Source organism: Lemur catta, chromosome 22 (assembly GCF_020740605.2).
Source record: "Lemur catta isolate mLemCat1 chromosome 22, mLemCat1.pri, whole genome shotgun sequence".
NCBI classification, from domain to species: domain Eukaryota; kingdom Metazoa; phylum Chordata; class Mammalia; order Primates; family Lemuridae; genus Lemur; species Lemur catta.
The window spans coordinates 30,408,084-30,421,260 of record NC_059149.1 but is presented as its reverse complement, the minus strand read 5'-3'; the positions used below and the strand labels follow the sequence as shown (position 1 = coordinate 30,421,260).

At 47.5% G+C, this 13,177-nt stretch overlaps 1 long non-coding RNA gene and 1 other non-coding gene across 2 annotated transcripts; both read left to right on the top strand.

The window, feature by feature from the left end:
* Window positions 1–1,140: 1,140 nt before the first annotated feature.
* LOC123626731 lies at window positions 1,141–1,324 on the top strand. Its single transcript, XR_006730979.1, has one exon. It is a non-coding gene; the product is annotated as a U2 spliceosomal RNA (small nuclear RNA).
* Window positions 1,294–12,294, top strand: LOC123626449. The gene is made up of 3 exons (XR_006730854.1): window positions 1,294–1,631; window positions 7,763–7,895; window positions 12,114–12,294. It is a non-coding gene; the product is annotated as an uncharacterized LOC123626449 (long non-coding RNA).
* Window positions 12,295–13,177: the final 883 nt, after the last annotated feature.

The following is a 13,177-nucleotide window of genomic DNA, read 5'->3' as shown; positions in this document are numbered from 1 at the left end:
TTGAGGCCATGCCTGCTTTAACAACTTCACAACTCAGGAAGTGCATGCACACATTCAGGGTGAAAACTTGGAAGAGAATTCGGAGGTAACCAAAGCACATCCCCTGAGTAGACCTGGCTCAAGAAACTACTGCAGAGTAAGGATGATTTTTAATGACTTACCTGTGGCTCCTTTCAGGAAACAAAGGCACTGACTGTGTGTATGATGCCAGGGAACTGGAAGAATGAGAACGACTCACCTAACATCCCAAACCTCCTGCAAGCATCTGGAAACAGTGACAATCTCTTTGCATAAACAAAAAAGGAAGCAATTTTAATTCCCCAGTTTTTTTATTTTTATTTTTTCTTTTTGAGACAGAGTTTCACTCTGTTGCCTGGGCTAGAGTGCCCTGGCGTCAGCCTAGCTCACAGCAACCTCAAACTCCTGGGCTCAAGTGATCCTCCTGCCTCAGCCTCCTGAGTAGCTGGGACTACAGGCATGCACCACCATGCCCTTCTAATTTTTCTATACATATTTTTAGCTGTCCAGATCATTTCTTTCTATTTTTAGTAGAGATGGGGTCTCACTCTTGCTCAGGCTAGTCTCGAACTCCCGAGTGCAAACGATCCGCCCACCTCGGCCTTCCAGAGTGCTGGGATTACAGGCGTGAACCACCACGCCCGGCCTAATTCCCCAGTTTTAATTCTCATTCCCCTCAGGATATCGTCTCCAAAACCTCTAAAATGGACGTCTCTCTCGTCTCACAAATCAAATGTTCAATACTTTTATCTGCATTCCACTATTTACATCGTTACGATTTTAATTCAATGTAGAAAACAGTGTTTGTTACATATTTTTGACAAAGTGTTACTAAAAATTATATTCATGAGGAGCTTTTAATGAGATGAATGAATACTTATGTAATGCTAAAAGAGGGAGGAAAAAATGTACTGGTGTTAGTGATGTGCACGTAAGGAAACTAATTCAAGGCAGCCTGGGAAGGTATCTCTTGACCATCAAATGTATGTCAAACCCTCCACAGTGAAAGCCTCTAGACTGTGGTACCACAGGAATATTTTAATCCCATCTTTACATTTTTACTGTTTTTCAAATTTTCCTGCCACATAAAACTTAAAGACACATTCGTTTGTAAACAGTTGAATCCCTTCTCAGCCTTTGGCTAAGATCCAGTGTAGTATCTGCTCTTATCAGTTTGATATAAAGAGTTGAAATGTTGCTTTAAGAGATAAAACAGGAAACCATAAGACAAAGAAGAGAGGTTGGGCCAGACAGCCCGGCAAGGGCCCTCTTCATTTGCGTGAACGTGTGTCATGGCCCAGTCAGTGCTCCGAGAGAGAACACAAGGGGAGGCCGTGCGGGCCAGGGCTCTGCGTGCAAGACCCGGAGAAGCAAAGTGCAGATTCCGTTGTCCTGGGTTGGGGACAGCGTCTTCCGTGTCTCCCTGTGCTCTGCGAGGTGACCTGAATGCTCTGCCGGTCGGGAAGAGGCTGCACCTCCTCCGCTGAATGCGGGAGGGAGGGAAAGGAATAAAACCTGATGCTGCATTGCTGCGGGCCTGGCCCAGGGGAGGTGACGGCCCTGCCCTTGCTCACGGGGCCCCGAGGCCACCACGGTGGGAGGAAACCAGGCAGGTAGGTGTCCTTGGGTCCTCCCGGCCCGAGTGCCATCCATGGGGCTCCTCCAGCCCGTGGGGGGGGGTTCAGCTGCCAGCCCTGGGGTCCCCGCAGCACAGACCCTGGACACTGTGCACCCCACCGTGCACCCTACAGTTCTCTACCCACAGGATCTGTGAGCAGCGTCCTATATCTACCGTTTTATGCCAGTAATTTCAGGGTGGTGGGTTACACAGAAAGGCTGCCCAGAACATGTAACTCCAGCTGAATTAGGAAAAGGAATTCGGTAGCTGCCATAATGCGTATATATCAGATTTTAACTCCCATGGGCTGTGTCCACTGCCAAGCTCCTGCATCTCCTTCCCAATCTTGTCCTTCCCAGGGTTTTAGGTCTCACTGTGCTACTTCCGCACAGGCCAGATCCTGGTCATCAGGGTAGGTCGGAAGGAGGACAAACAGGGGCCACGGAAGTGGCCGAGGATGGAGAGAGGGAACAAAACTGTAGCTAGGAACCAATTGCAGCCAGGAACTGTTCCCTGGTGGGAACACACACAGTGAGGAGCTCCTCGTGACCTTTCACTGCCCTGGAGCTCATCACCATCTCATTAGCATAGCATGGGTGGAGTTTTCACAAAGCATCCTGGGAAGACACTTGCATAGTAAGGAAACTGCTGTGTAACCAACCTGTTCTGTAGCCCCCCACCTGTCAATCACCTCAAAGGCAGGAAACGACAACCAATCCTGCCAGGAAAGAGGCGGGACAAACGAGTGGGCTTATAAAAGGCAGCTGTGCTCAGACTTTGGGGCCTTCTCCATGCACGGAGGACGGGCTGTTTTGCATTTAATGACATTGTTTTGCATTGAATGTTGTGTGAGATTGCTTCCTATTTGTGATCACAGCGGCTGGACTCGGTGCTAACACCCATTCTTGACACTGGGAACGGGGGACCAGGGACACCCACACAGATGTGACAGACAGGACAAATCCTTCTCTTCTGTCCACCGCGACACCCAGTGCATCACCCGTGGCTTTCAGGCTCATCTTCCGACTTCGGGGTGCATTCTCTGCTCTCCATTTTACACACTCGCCACACACTACTGACAGCCTCTGTCCCTGCAAGGCTGGTCCCCACCCCGGACCTGGTCTCCAGGCAGCTCTCACCTTCCTCCACGTCAGCCAGTTACCCTTACAAAGTGAAAATCCTATCATGTTGCTTTTCCTTTTATCCTTCAATCACCTGATTCATCACCACATTAATACGAAAATAGGTAACAAGTCCCACATGCTCTGAGTAGTCTCCAAACCCTCTCCGGCCTCATTGGAACCTGGTCTTATGCCTCCCCTGGGCCTCACAATACAACCTAGGGTCCTTCTCTCTGTTTCTTGACCACGTCACGCTGCTTCCCATCTAGAATGATGTGTGCACTGTCTTCTTGGAGCATTTCCTGGCATCCTCTCTCACTCCTTCCCCACACATACTCTTTGCCCTAGTTAGATAGAACTAATCTTCGAAAGCTCAAGTTCTGTCGCTGGCTTTGTTAAGCCTCCCCTGAAACCATCTGATTGAGTTGAAATGAGAACAAAGTAATATTTTATTCATGCAAGGCACCATTCAATGAAACACGATAAATATGATAAATATACCTTCTTTGACAAAAGAAGACTTTTCTTATGAAAAAGCAAAAGTGCGTTGACATGTACATTGAGCCCGCAAAGGAATATAGTCATTTTGAAGTCAACGAGATAAGGAGAGGCGATGATTTGATTGGCTTGCATGCGAAAGTGTGTCTTGCATAAATACTTAATATTCCACGGGAACTAGATGCCGTTGCTTTGAGCAGATAAGCGCTGATGATAGAAGGCACTGAGCAGAGACTCCTGAAGTTGGAATAGGGAGGTTGGCTAATCTCCCACGTGCTCTAGACGGCAATGCCTTGCCTTGTGGAGGCTGCCCCGCTTCTCAGCTGAGCTTTCACACCGACCATCTAGGTCTTCCTCGCAAACGGCCAAAGTATTTCAAACATGAGGCACAGAGCAACATTGTTCTTGAAATACATAAACCGTCCACAGGCGCTAATTACTGGCAGAGAAAAAAGGAAGTCCCGGCACACTTGGCATGCAAGCTCAGTCCTGTTTTACGCGTGCTGATGTGCAAAACGACCTTTTATGTACACAGGGCTGGCTGGCATTCTCACACACGCTATGTCGTATTAACAAATCTGAGAGCTAGGTGGCGGGGACCCTCCGTGTGAACTGAGGTCCGTGCTGTTATTCCGTAAATATTCATCAAAGCCCCCCTACACGCTGTGTGACGTGCAAGGGATGCAGTGGGAGGCTGATCCCTCCCCTGAATTCAGAATGGTCCGGCGGGGATAATTAAACACAGCCATGCAAACAGGTGTGCTCAGTGCTTTAGCGCAGGTGTCTTGAATAACACCTGTAGGCTATTTCCTCGTCCTCCCAGCCAGCCTTGCGATCCGAGGGGTCCACGCCGGGTACTTGGCGGGGTGCTGCGTGGCTCAGACGGCTCTGCCCGACTGCGCTGCCGTGCGCGTTCCCAGGACGTTGGAAGCAGGCGTGTTAAATGCCTTTTTGGCCTGGAATGTTTTCCGCTCACGATGGGTTTATCAGGACTGTCGTAAGGTGAGGAGCCTCTGTGTTCTCTAACCTGCTGAGATGGGGGGAGAGATTTTTTCTTTCTTTTAAATACTAGTTTTTAGATGTTAAATGGGTTGGGTAGCCGAGACGGCAAGAGAAATATATGTTTACAGTTTACAGTTTGACGGGAGACAGGGTTTCTCGTTTGGTTCCCCGCGTGTCACGGCATTGCAGGTGAGAGGGACAAGGAATCGTATCGTTCACGCTGTAGGGATAGGACGCACAGGTGGCACCAGCAACGTTTTGTCCCTTGTTGTCAACACAGCCCGGGATGCCACGGGGCATCGGGATCACTCTCAACCCAGTTCTGCCTCGATGGACTGAAATGGGCTTACGTTGAAATACAGAGGGATGCGACTTTAATCTTTTGAGGACCAAGGTCTGTTAGTATCAGTGAATAATAGGTACGTTTACAGAGTCTGTGTTAAAAGTGAGAGAAGGTACATGCATGTCACAGAGAAGGGGCAGCAATAAAAAGCCTTTTACTGTTTCTCTGTCATTGTTAATCCACTCGGTGAATACAACAATGAAAAACCAGGCAAAAATCACTGCTCTAATTCTGTCTATATCAAACTATGTGTATAGTATACAGTCTAATATAATATAGTTAAAATTAATGTGTTTGAGAAAACAGAAGATCTGACGCTTGTTTCAGAAACTAGTTTTATTTATTTATTAATACTTATTTATATAATAATATAATTTATATGATTTAATATAATTATATATTAATATAATATTAATTTAATTTAATATAATTTATATAACTTCTAGATAAAGATGGAGATAGACAGATGTAAAGATAGATTTACTGTAAGGAATTGGCTCAGAGTTTCACGGAGGCAATAGTTCCAAACATCTGCAGTCAGCAAGCCCGAGGCCCGCGTTCGAAAACGTTTCCTAAGAATTTACGTTCTCTACCCATGATATTTATGTACTCTTAGTGTGGATTAATATCTGGAATTGAAAATGGAGAGGTTTCATTCACATTAAGAAAACGTAGTGAAACATATTTATAGAAAATATCAAAATGAAGTAACCAAAAGCCCAGGAACTAGACCTTTTTAAAAATAAAAAACTGCAGCAAATAAAAGGTGAAAGACATGAAAAGACAACATAAACCTAGGCTTGAAGAAAGATAAATTCTTTGATTTTTGAAACATAAAAATTATAAAGGCCAAAGGCTCCTTTGTTGATGCTCCGCAGCTGAAACCAATGTAGAGCTGTTAAAACACGGACTCACACCTGCTTGCGATACAGAAATAACGTTCTTGAGCAGCCGCTAGCACCGTGCACAGAACAGAGCCTGGTCCTACTCTCTCCTCCATGTAGACAGCAGGGGGAGTTCTAGTACAGATGAGCTTTTATTGTCAGTAGTAAATTGAAAACCATCAAAACACGATGACTTCTTTTTAAATCTACAAGAGCCACAATAAGTTCATATATTTGGGAAATAGCCACATAGATTTCCAGGTACCTGGTGTTTTAATTTTGTCCTATCTCAACTTCCAAAACTCAATAACATAAGCTATAGATTTGTTGATACTGAAAGAAAAAAAAATTGATTAAGTTTTACATTCCATCTTCAATTATGTGAAAAAATGAAGCCCAGCATCCTTTGAGATCTTGAATGTTTAATGAAAAGTAAGTTTGTTTTTGCAAGACAGAAAACATTTCACTTTCAAAATGAAAATTCATGATTTACAGCTTGAAGCGAGGGAATCATGTCATGAATATTCATTGTGGCATTAATGTTTGCAAAAACTATTCATAAAGTGGAAAGTGGTTATAATTCAAAACTCAAGTGATGGAGTAGGGTATAAGATATACAGTAAAATGTACGACTTCACATTCAAAGAATTTTTCTGAGTCGCAGAAGCTGAATATTTGTATACAACTGAATTTGCAAAGCTCATTGCTTAGAATCATGCAAGGTTTTCCCACAGCCTCTCCACCCCATCCAAAGCCTTCTTTTTAGAACCTAAACTCAAGGTAAATACAGTGTATTGTTATCATTTATTAATCGGGGATCTTTTAAAATTATAACATTGTGACATTGTTTATAACATTGTTTCGAAATATGTTTTTCAAAAGCAAGCAAGCAAACAAAAAAGTCCCACGCGTGCATTTCAAGTTTAATCTTTTTCTACAGCAGCTGTTCTCACTTTGAGTAAAGCGATTTTAATTGGAGTAGAAGGAAGAGAGCGATTAGGTTAAATTACCTGCATTCTCCCTGCCATAGTGGGTGACAAAATGAATATCAGAATGATTGGATACTAAAAGAGAAAGTCTCAATAATTCTTTATTTGTTTTAAGTTTTACCTGACCGGACAAAGGAGAGTTGTAGAAACTGTGGGGTGAAAACCTGTTATGTGTAGCTGTGGTTTAATTCCCTTTAGTTTGTAGTGGGCCAAGTCTTCATACCACAGCAAATCATCTTGAAAAAAAATTCTCAAAGATGGAAACTTTGGTTGGAATGAATCCTAAAGCTGATTGATCTAAATAAGGTGGAGTATACAACAAACACTTAGAGGAGCCCTCTAGAACTTGTAGCTGCGTGAGAAATAAAAAAAAAATAAGGAAACAACAACAACAACAACAAAAACACTTAGAGGATCCATTTAGAGGATCATGCAGGGTTTTTTTTGTTTGTTTGTTTTTTGTTACTTTTTATGCTTTATGTTAATGTACTTTATTGCATTGATTGATTTTTTTTAATGTAAATGTAACCTTGCTTTCCAGAAGTAAACCCAACTTGGGCACAATGTATTAATATTTTTCTATATTATTTGAATTGGTTTGTTAATATTTAATTTGGCATTATTGAATCTGTGTTTATGAGAGGGATTGCCCTGAAATTTTTCTTTTTTATAATGAACTTGTCACATTTTGATTGCAAGATTGTGCTGATTTAATATAATGAGTTGGGAACTATTCCCTTTTTTTCAGTTTTCTGAAAGAATGTGTTTGGTATCAGTAATGTTCCTATCTTAGATGCTGTGGATATTTACTGAAGCCAGGCTGTTCTTTGAGGAGAGGATTTTAATCACACATTCAGTTTCTGGGCTGTGGCCTGGGCTTCCCAGCGCACGGCAGCCTCAGGTGCTCTGAATCCCAGGTGGGAGCCCCGGCGGCCGCCCCACAAGGGCATCAGGAACCAAAGCCACAGCGCCCAGGTGGGCGGGAACCCCCGAGTGGGTTTGCAGCAGGTGTTTTGAGCAGCCACCCCCGTCCTGGGAGGCTCCTCCCCGGCTCAGCCTCCCTGCCCTCTCCTGGGCTCACCTGCAGGGCCTGCAGGTGCGGGGATGAGGACAGCTCCTGTCTGCACACCTGCTCCCTCTGGCCCTGTGTCCCTCCCCCCTCACTGGCTGAGGCTCAGTGTAGGTGCCACGTCCACAGAAAGGTCTTTGAGGGTCTGCACAGAAAGTCAGTCCAGGGCCTGCCTGGGCCCTGCGAGTGTCACTCCTGCCCCCCCCTCCTGTGTTCCCAGGGTCGGCCAGACTGACGAGGTGTCGCAGGAGGTTCCCTGGCTCCTGTGGGTTGCTCTCACGGAACTCTGAATGCTCCTTGAGCGTGTGGACCATGTTCTCGTTCACTGCAGTCTAACGCCGCTCCTGGACACGGTAGGCTCTCAACAGAGGTGTGGGTACGTGTGAACCTCCTTCTCTTCCTGTACACTGCATGTCTGAAAGTCTGACACCCCAACACTGCCGTGAAACTACGCCCCTCTAGGAGCGCACACGCACAGGCATGTGCAGATGTGCACACATGTGCACACCCACCAACATGTACACGCACCCCCACACACCCCTCATACCACAGCTACACACCACATACACCACATCATCACACATGTGCACACCCACCAACATGTACACGCACCCCCACACACCCCAGCTACACACCACATACACCACATGCATCACACATGTGCACACCCACCATGTACACACATCCCACACACCCCTCATACCACAGCTACACACCACATGCACCACACATGTGCACACCCACCAACATGTACACACAACCCCACACCCCACAGCTACACACCACATACACCACATGCATCACACATGTGCACACCCAACATGTACACACACCCCACACCCCACAGCTACACACCACATACACCACATGCATCACACATGTGCACACCCACCAACATGTACACGCACCCCCACACACCTCTCATACCACAGCTACACACCACATCATCACACATGTGCACACCAACCAACATGTACACGCACCCCCACACACCCCAGCTACACACCACATACACCACATGCATCACACATGTGCACACCCACCATGTACACACATCCCACACACCCCTCATACCACAGCTACACACCACATGCACCACACATGTGCACACCCACCAACATGTACACACCCCCACACCCCACAGCTACACACCACATACACCACATGCATCACACATGTGCACACCCAACATGTACACACACCCCACACCCCACAGCTACACACCACATACACCACATGCATCACACATGTGCACACCCACCAACATGTACACACACCCCCACACACCAGCTACACACCACATGCATCACACATGTGCACACCCACCAACATGTACATGCACCCCCACACACCCCTCATACCACAGCTACACACATGCACCACATGCATCACACATGTGCACACCCACCATGTACATGCACCCCCACACACCCCTCATACCACAGCTACACACCATACACCACATGTATCACACATGTGCACACCCACCAACATGTACACACACCCCCACACACCAGCTACACACCACATGCATCACACATGTGCACACCCACCAACATGTACATGCACCCCCACACACCCCTCATACCACAGCTACACACATGCACCACATGCATCACACATGTGCACACCCAACATGTTCACACACCCCACACCCCTCACCCCACAGCTACACCCCATACACCACATGCATCACACATGTGCACACCCACCATGTACATGCACCCCCACACACCCCTCATACCACAGCTATACACCCCATACACCACATGCATCACACGTGCACACCCACCAACATGTACACACACCCCCACACACCCCTCATACCACAGCTACACACTACATACATCACATGCATCACACATGTGCACACCCACCAACATGTACACGCACCCCCACACACCCCTCATACCACAGCTACACACCACATACACCACACATGTGCACACCCACCATGTACACACACCCCACACCCCTCACCTACACACCACATACACATGCATCACACATGTGCACACCCACCATGTACACGCACCCCACACACCCCTCATACCACAGCTACACACCACATGCACCACATGCATCACACATGTGCACACCCACCAACATGTACACACACACCCACACCCCACAGCTACACACCACATACACCACATGCATCACACATGTGCATACCCAACATGTACACACACCCACACCCCACAGCTACACACCACATACACCACATGCATCACACATGTGCATACTCAACATGTACACACACCCCTCACCCCACATACACCACATGTGCACACCCACCATGTACACGCACCCCCACACACCCCTCATACCACAACTACACACCGCATGCATCACACGTGCACACCCACCAACATGTACACACACCCACACACCCCTCATACCACAGCTACACACTACATACACCACATGCATCACACATGTGCACACCCATGTACACATCCCCCACACCCCACATGCATCACACATGTGCACACCCAACATGTACACACACCCCCACACACCAGCTACACACCACATGCATCACCATGTACATGCACCCCCACACACCCCTCATACCACAGCTACACACCACATGCACCACATGCGTCACACATGTGCACACCCAACATGTACACACACCCCTCACCCCACAGCTACACACCCCATACACCACATGCATCACACATGTGCACACCCACCATGTACACGCACCCCCACACACCCCTCATACCACAGCTACACACCCCATACACCACATGCATCACACGTGCACACCCACCATGTACACGCACACACCCCTACCACAGCTACACACCCCATACACCACATGCATCACACGTGCACACCCACCATGTACACGCACCCCCACACACCCCATACCACAGCTACACACCACATGCATCACACATGTGTACACGCACCCCCACACACCCCTCATACCACAGCTACACACCACATACACCACACATGTGCACACCCACCAACATGTACACACACCCCACACCCCTCACCTACACATGCATCACACATGTGCACACCCACCAACATGTACACGCACCCCACACCTACACACCACATGCACCACATGCATCACACATGTGCACACCCACCATGTACACGCACCCCCACACACCCCTCATACCACAGCTACACACCACATGCATCACACGTGCACACCCACCAACGTACACACACCCACACAGCCCTCATACCACAGCTACATACTACATACACCACATGCATCACACATGTGCACACTCACCAACATGTACACACCCCCCACACCCCACATGCATCACACATGTGCACACCCAACATGTACACACACCCACCAACATGTACACACACCAGCTACACACCACATGCATCACCACCATGTACATGCACCCCCACGTGCACACCCACCAACATGTACACACACCCCCACACACCAGCTACACACCACATGCATCACACATGTGCACACCCACCAACATGTACACACCCCACACCCCTCACCTACACATGCATCACACATGTGCACACCCAACATGTACACACACCCCACACCCCTCACACACCACATGCGCACACCCACCAACATGTACACGCACCCCGCACACCACATATACACACTATGTACACCCCACACATATGCACACCCACCACATAGAAACACACCACACATGCCACACACACAGGCACATACACACAAGCACAGATACACACCACAAACAACACACACAATTTCATGCTACATTCAGATAGTAAGCACTAGTATATTTTTATTTAAAGGAACAGAAAACTATGCACAATTTAGAAACAAAATGTTATTAATCACTGGGGTTGCTATTTAGCTTTTTTTTGGAAATTGGCAAGTAAGCATCAAGTCAAGTGACTAAAGGACTGTTACACTGAACATTCTCTGTCTCAGCCCAGTGCCCTTTTATGATCTCACTATGCAACATCAAATTTGTAAATGTTTAATCAATGCAAAAAATTTAAATCCGCAGTTACAAGAAGTGTCACCATGCACAGACGGATTCCGCTTCAGGCAGGCTTAGCAGCAGATCCGCTGTGATACCCAATACGTCGGGTAGCTTATACCTGCAGCCAAGCAATAGCTAAGGCACCTCCCTCATCTAAAACCAGTGACACGGCAGTAAATGAAACTTAGTCACCTTCGTGGCAATAAAATCCTATGACCAGTGCACATGTGAATCGACCTCTAGATTGTGCACATCCGAAAGCTTTCCAAAGTGAGCGGTGCACCTTGGCAAGTCCGTGACCCCCGGGGGGAAAGGTTCTAGTTCCGAACTGACCCATTCCTCGAAGGTTCCGCCCATCCTCACCGATCTAGACGGAACCGGAAAATGAGCAGCGTTTTCCTTGATTTCCCACGGTGAGGTTTAGAAGGGAGCGGGGCCCTAACCGTCACCTGCCTGATCGGTGGGGCGTGACCCGCCCAGGGGGAGGGGACCCGGCGGCAGAACCTCAGCCTCACCTCCCGCCCCGACTTCTCAGGCTCAGGGACACGTGCCGTCGTGGCCGGCGGCCGTCTTCCTTCCTTGGCGACTGTGTTTCCTTCGCAGCAGCAGCAGCAACCCGGCTGTTCTTCCCCGCGTAGCCGGTGCACAGTCACCACCCGAGGGGACCCAGTTTACCGCATCCTCCAGAGTGAAGCCTGATGACGCCGCATCTGCAAGCCAAAGACACAAAAACAAAACTCAGTGGTGATGGCAAAGAGTCGGCTCCACAGCTCATTTAACAATATTAAAGTCAAATTTTACATTTTTATCTCTTGTCTCCGTATGTGATAACTAGATAACCATACTACCAGATTTAAGAATGTAGGGATATACAAAAAGCTGATAAACCTTTGGGTATTTAAAATGATTAGAGACCCAAAAGTATGTTACTCTGGGTGTCTCCTTTTATCAGTCCCCCGCGGTTTCAGTCAGATTGAAAGGGGGGATTGCATTTCCCCAAACAGAATAAGGCTACTGTATCTATAGCATGATGACTGGCTGAGATGAGTGACGACACTGGTTTGGAGAGAGAGCCAACGTGAAGGAAAGAAATTACTTGTTAGGATAATTCTTAGCACTTAGTAAAAGCATCATGCTACTTTAAATTTAAGCAATTCCGGGATGTCATTAAGGAAAAGACAAATTATGAACTTAATGAAAGGAGATTTCAGGCTCCACATGACATCTTGCTGGGGGACCCATCACAGCATGCCCGGACCCAGACCTACCAATGATGACAAGGCCACCACTGACTGCAGATAAGAAACAGAGCGTTGTGTCACGCGGGATTCCGGGCTGAGCTCCTGATGTTTGCAGGCTCAGTTAGTCTTTGCAACACTCCTTCGAGACCGGCACTGTTCTCATCGCCACGTGACAGATGAGGGAACTAATAGCTATTGACGAGTCATTTGCACAGTGTCTCCCAGCTGCCATGGGTCAGCCTCAAAGCCCGTGCTCTGTCAGCGCCTGAAAGGGGCGTTTTAAAGTCCCCAGCTCCTAATAGTCTGTTGTTGGTTCTCATTTCATTCCCATTAGATTTTGCTTTCCATTGGCTTTGGTGAGATTTTGATCGGTATCACTTCCAACATTCCTTCTGAACTATTTTCTCCTTTCCTCCTTCTAGTGTT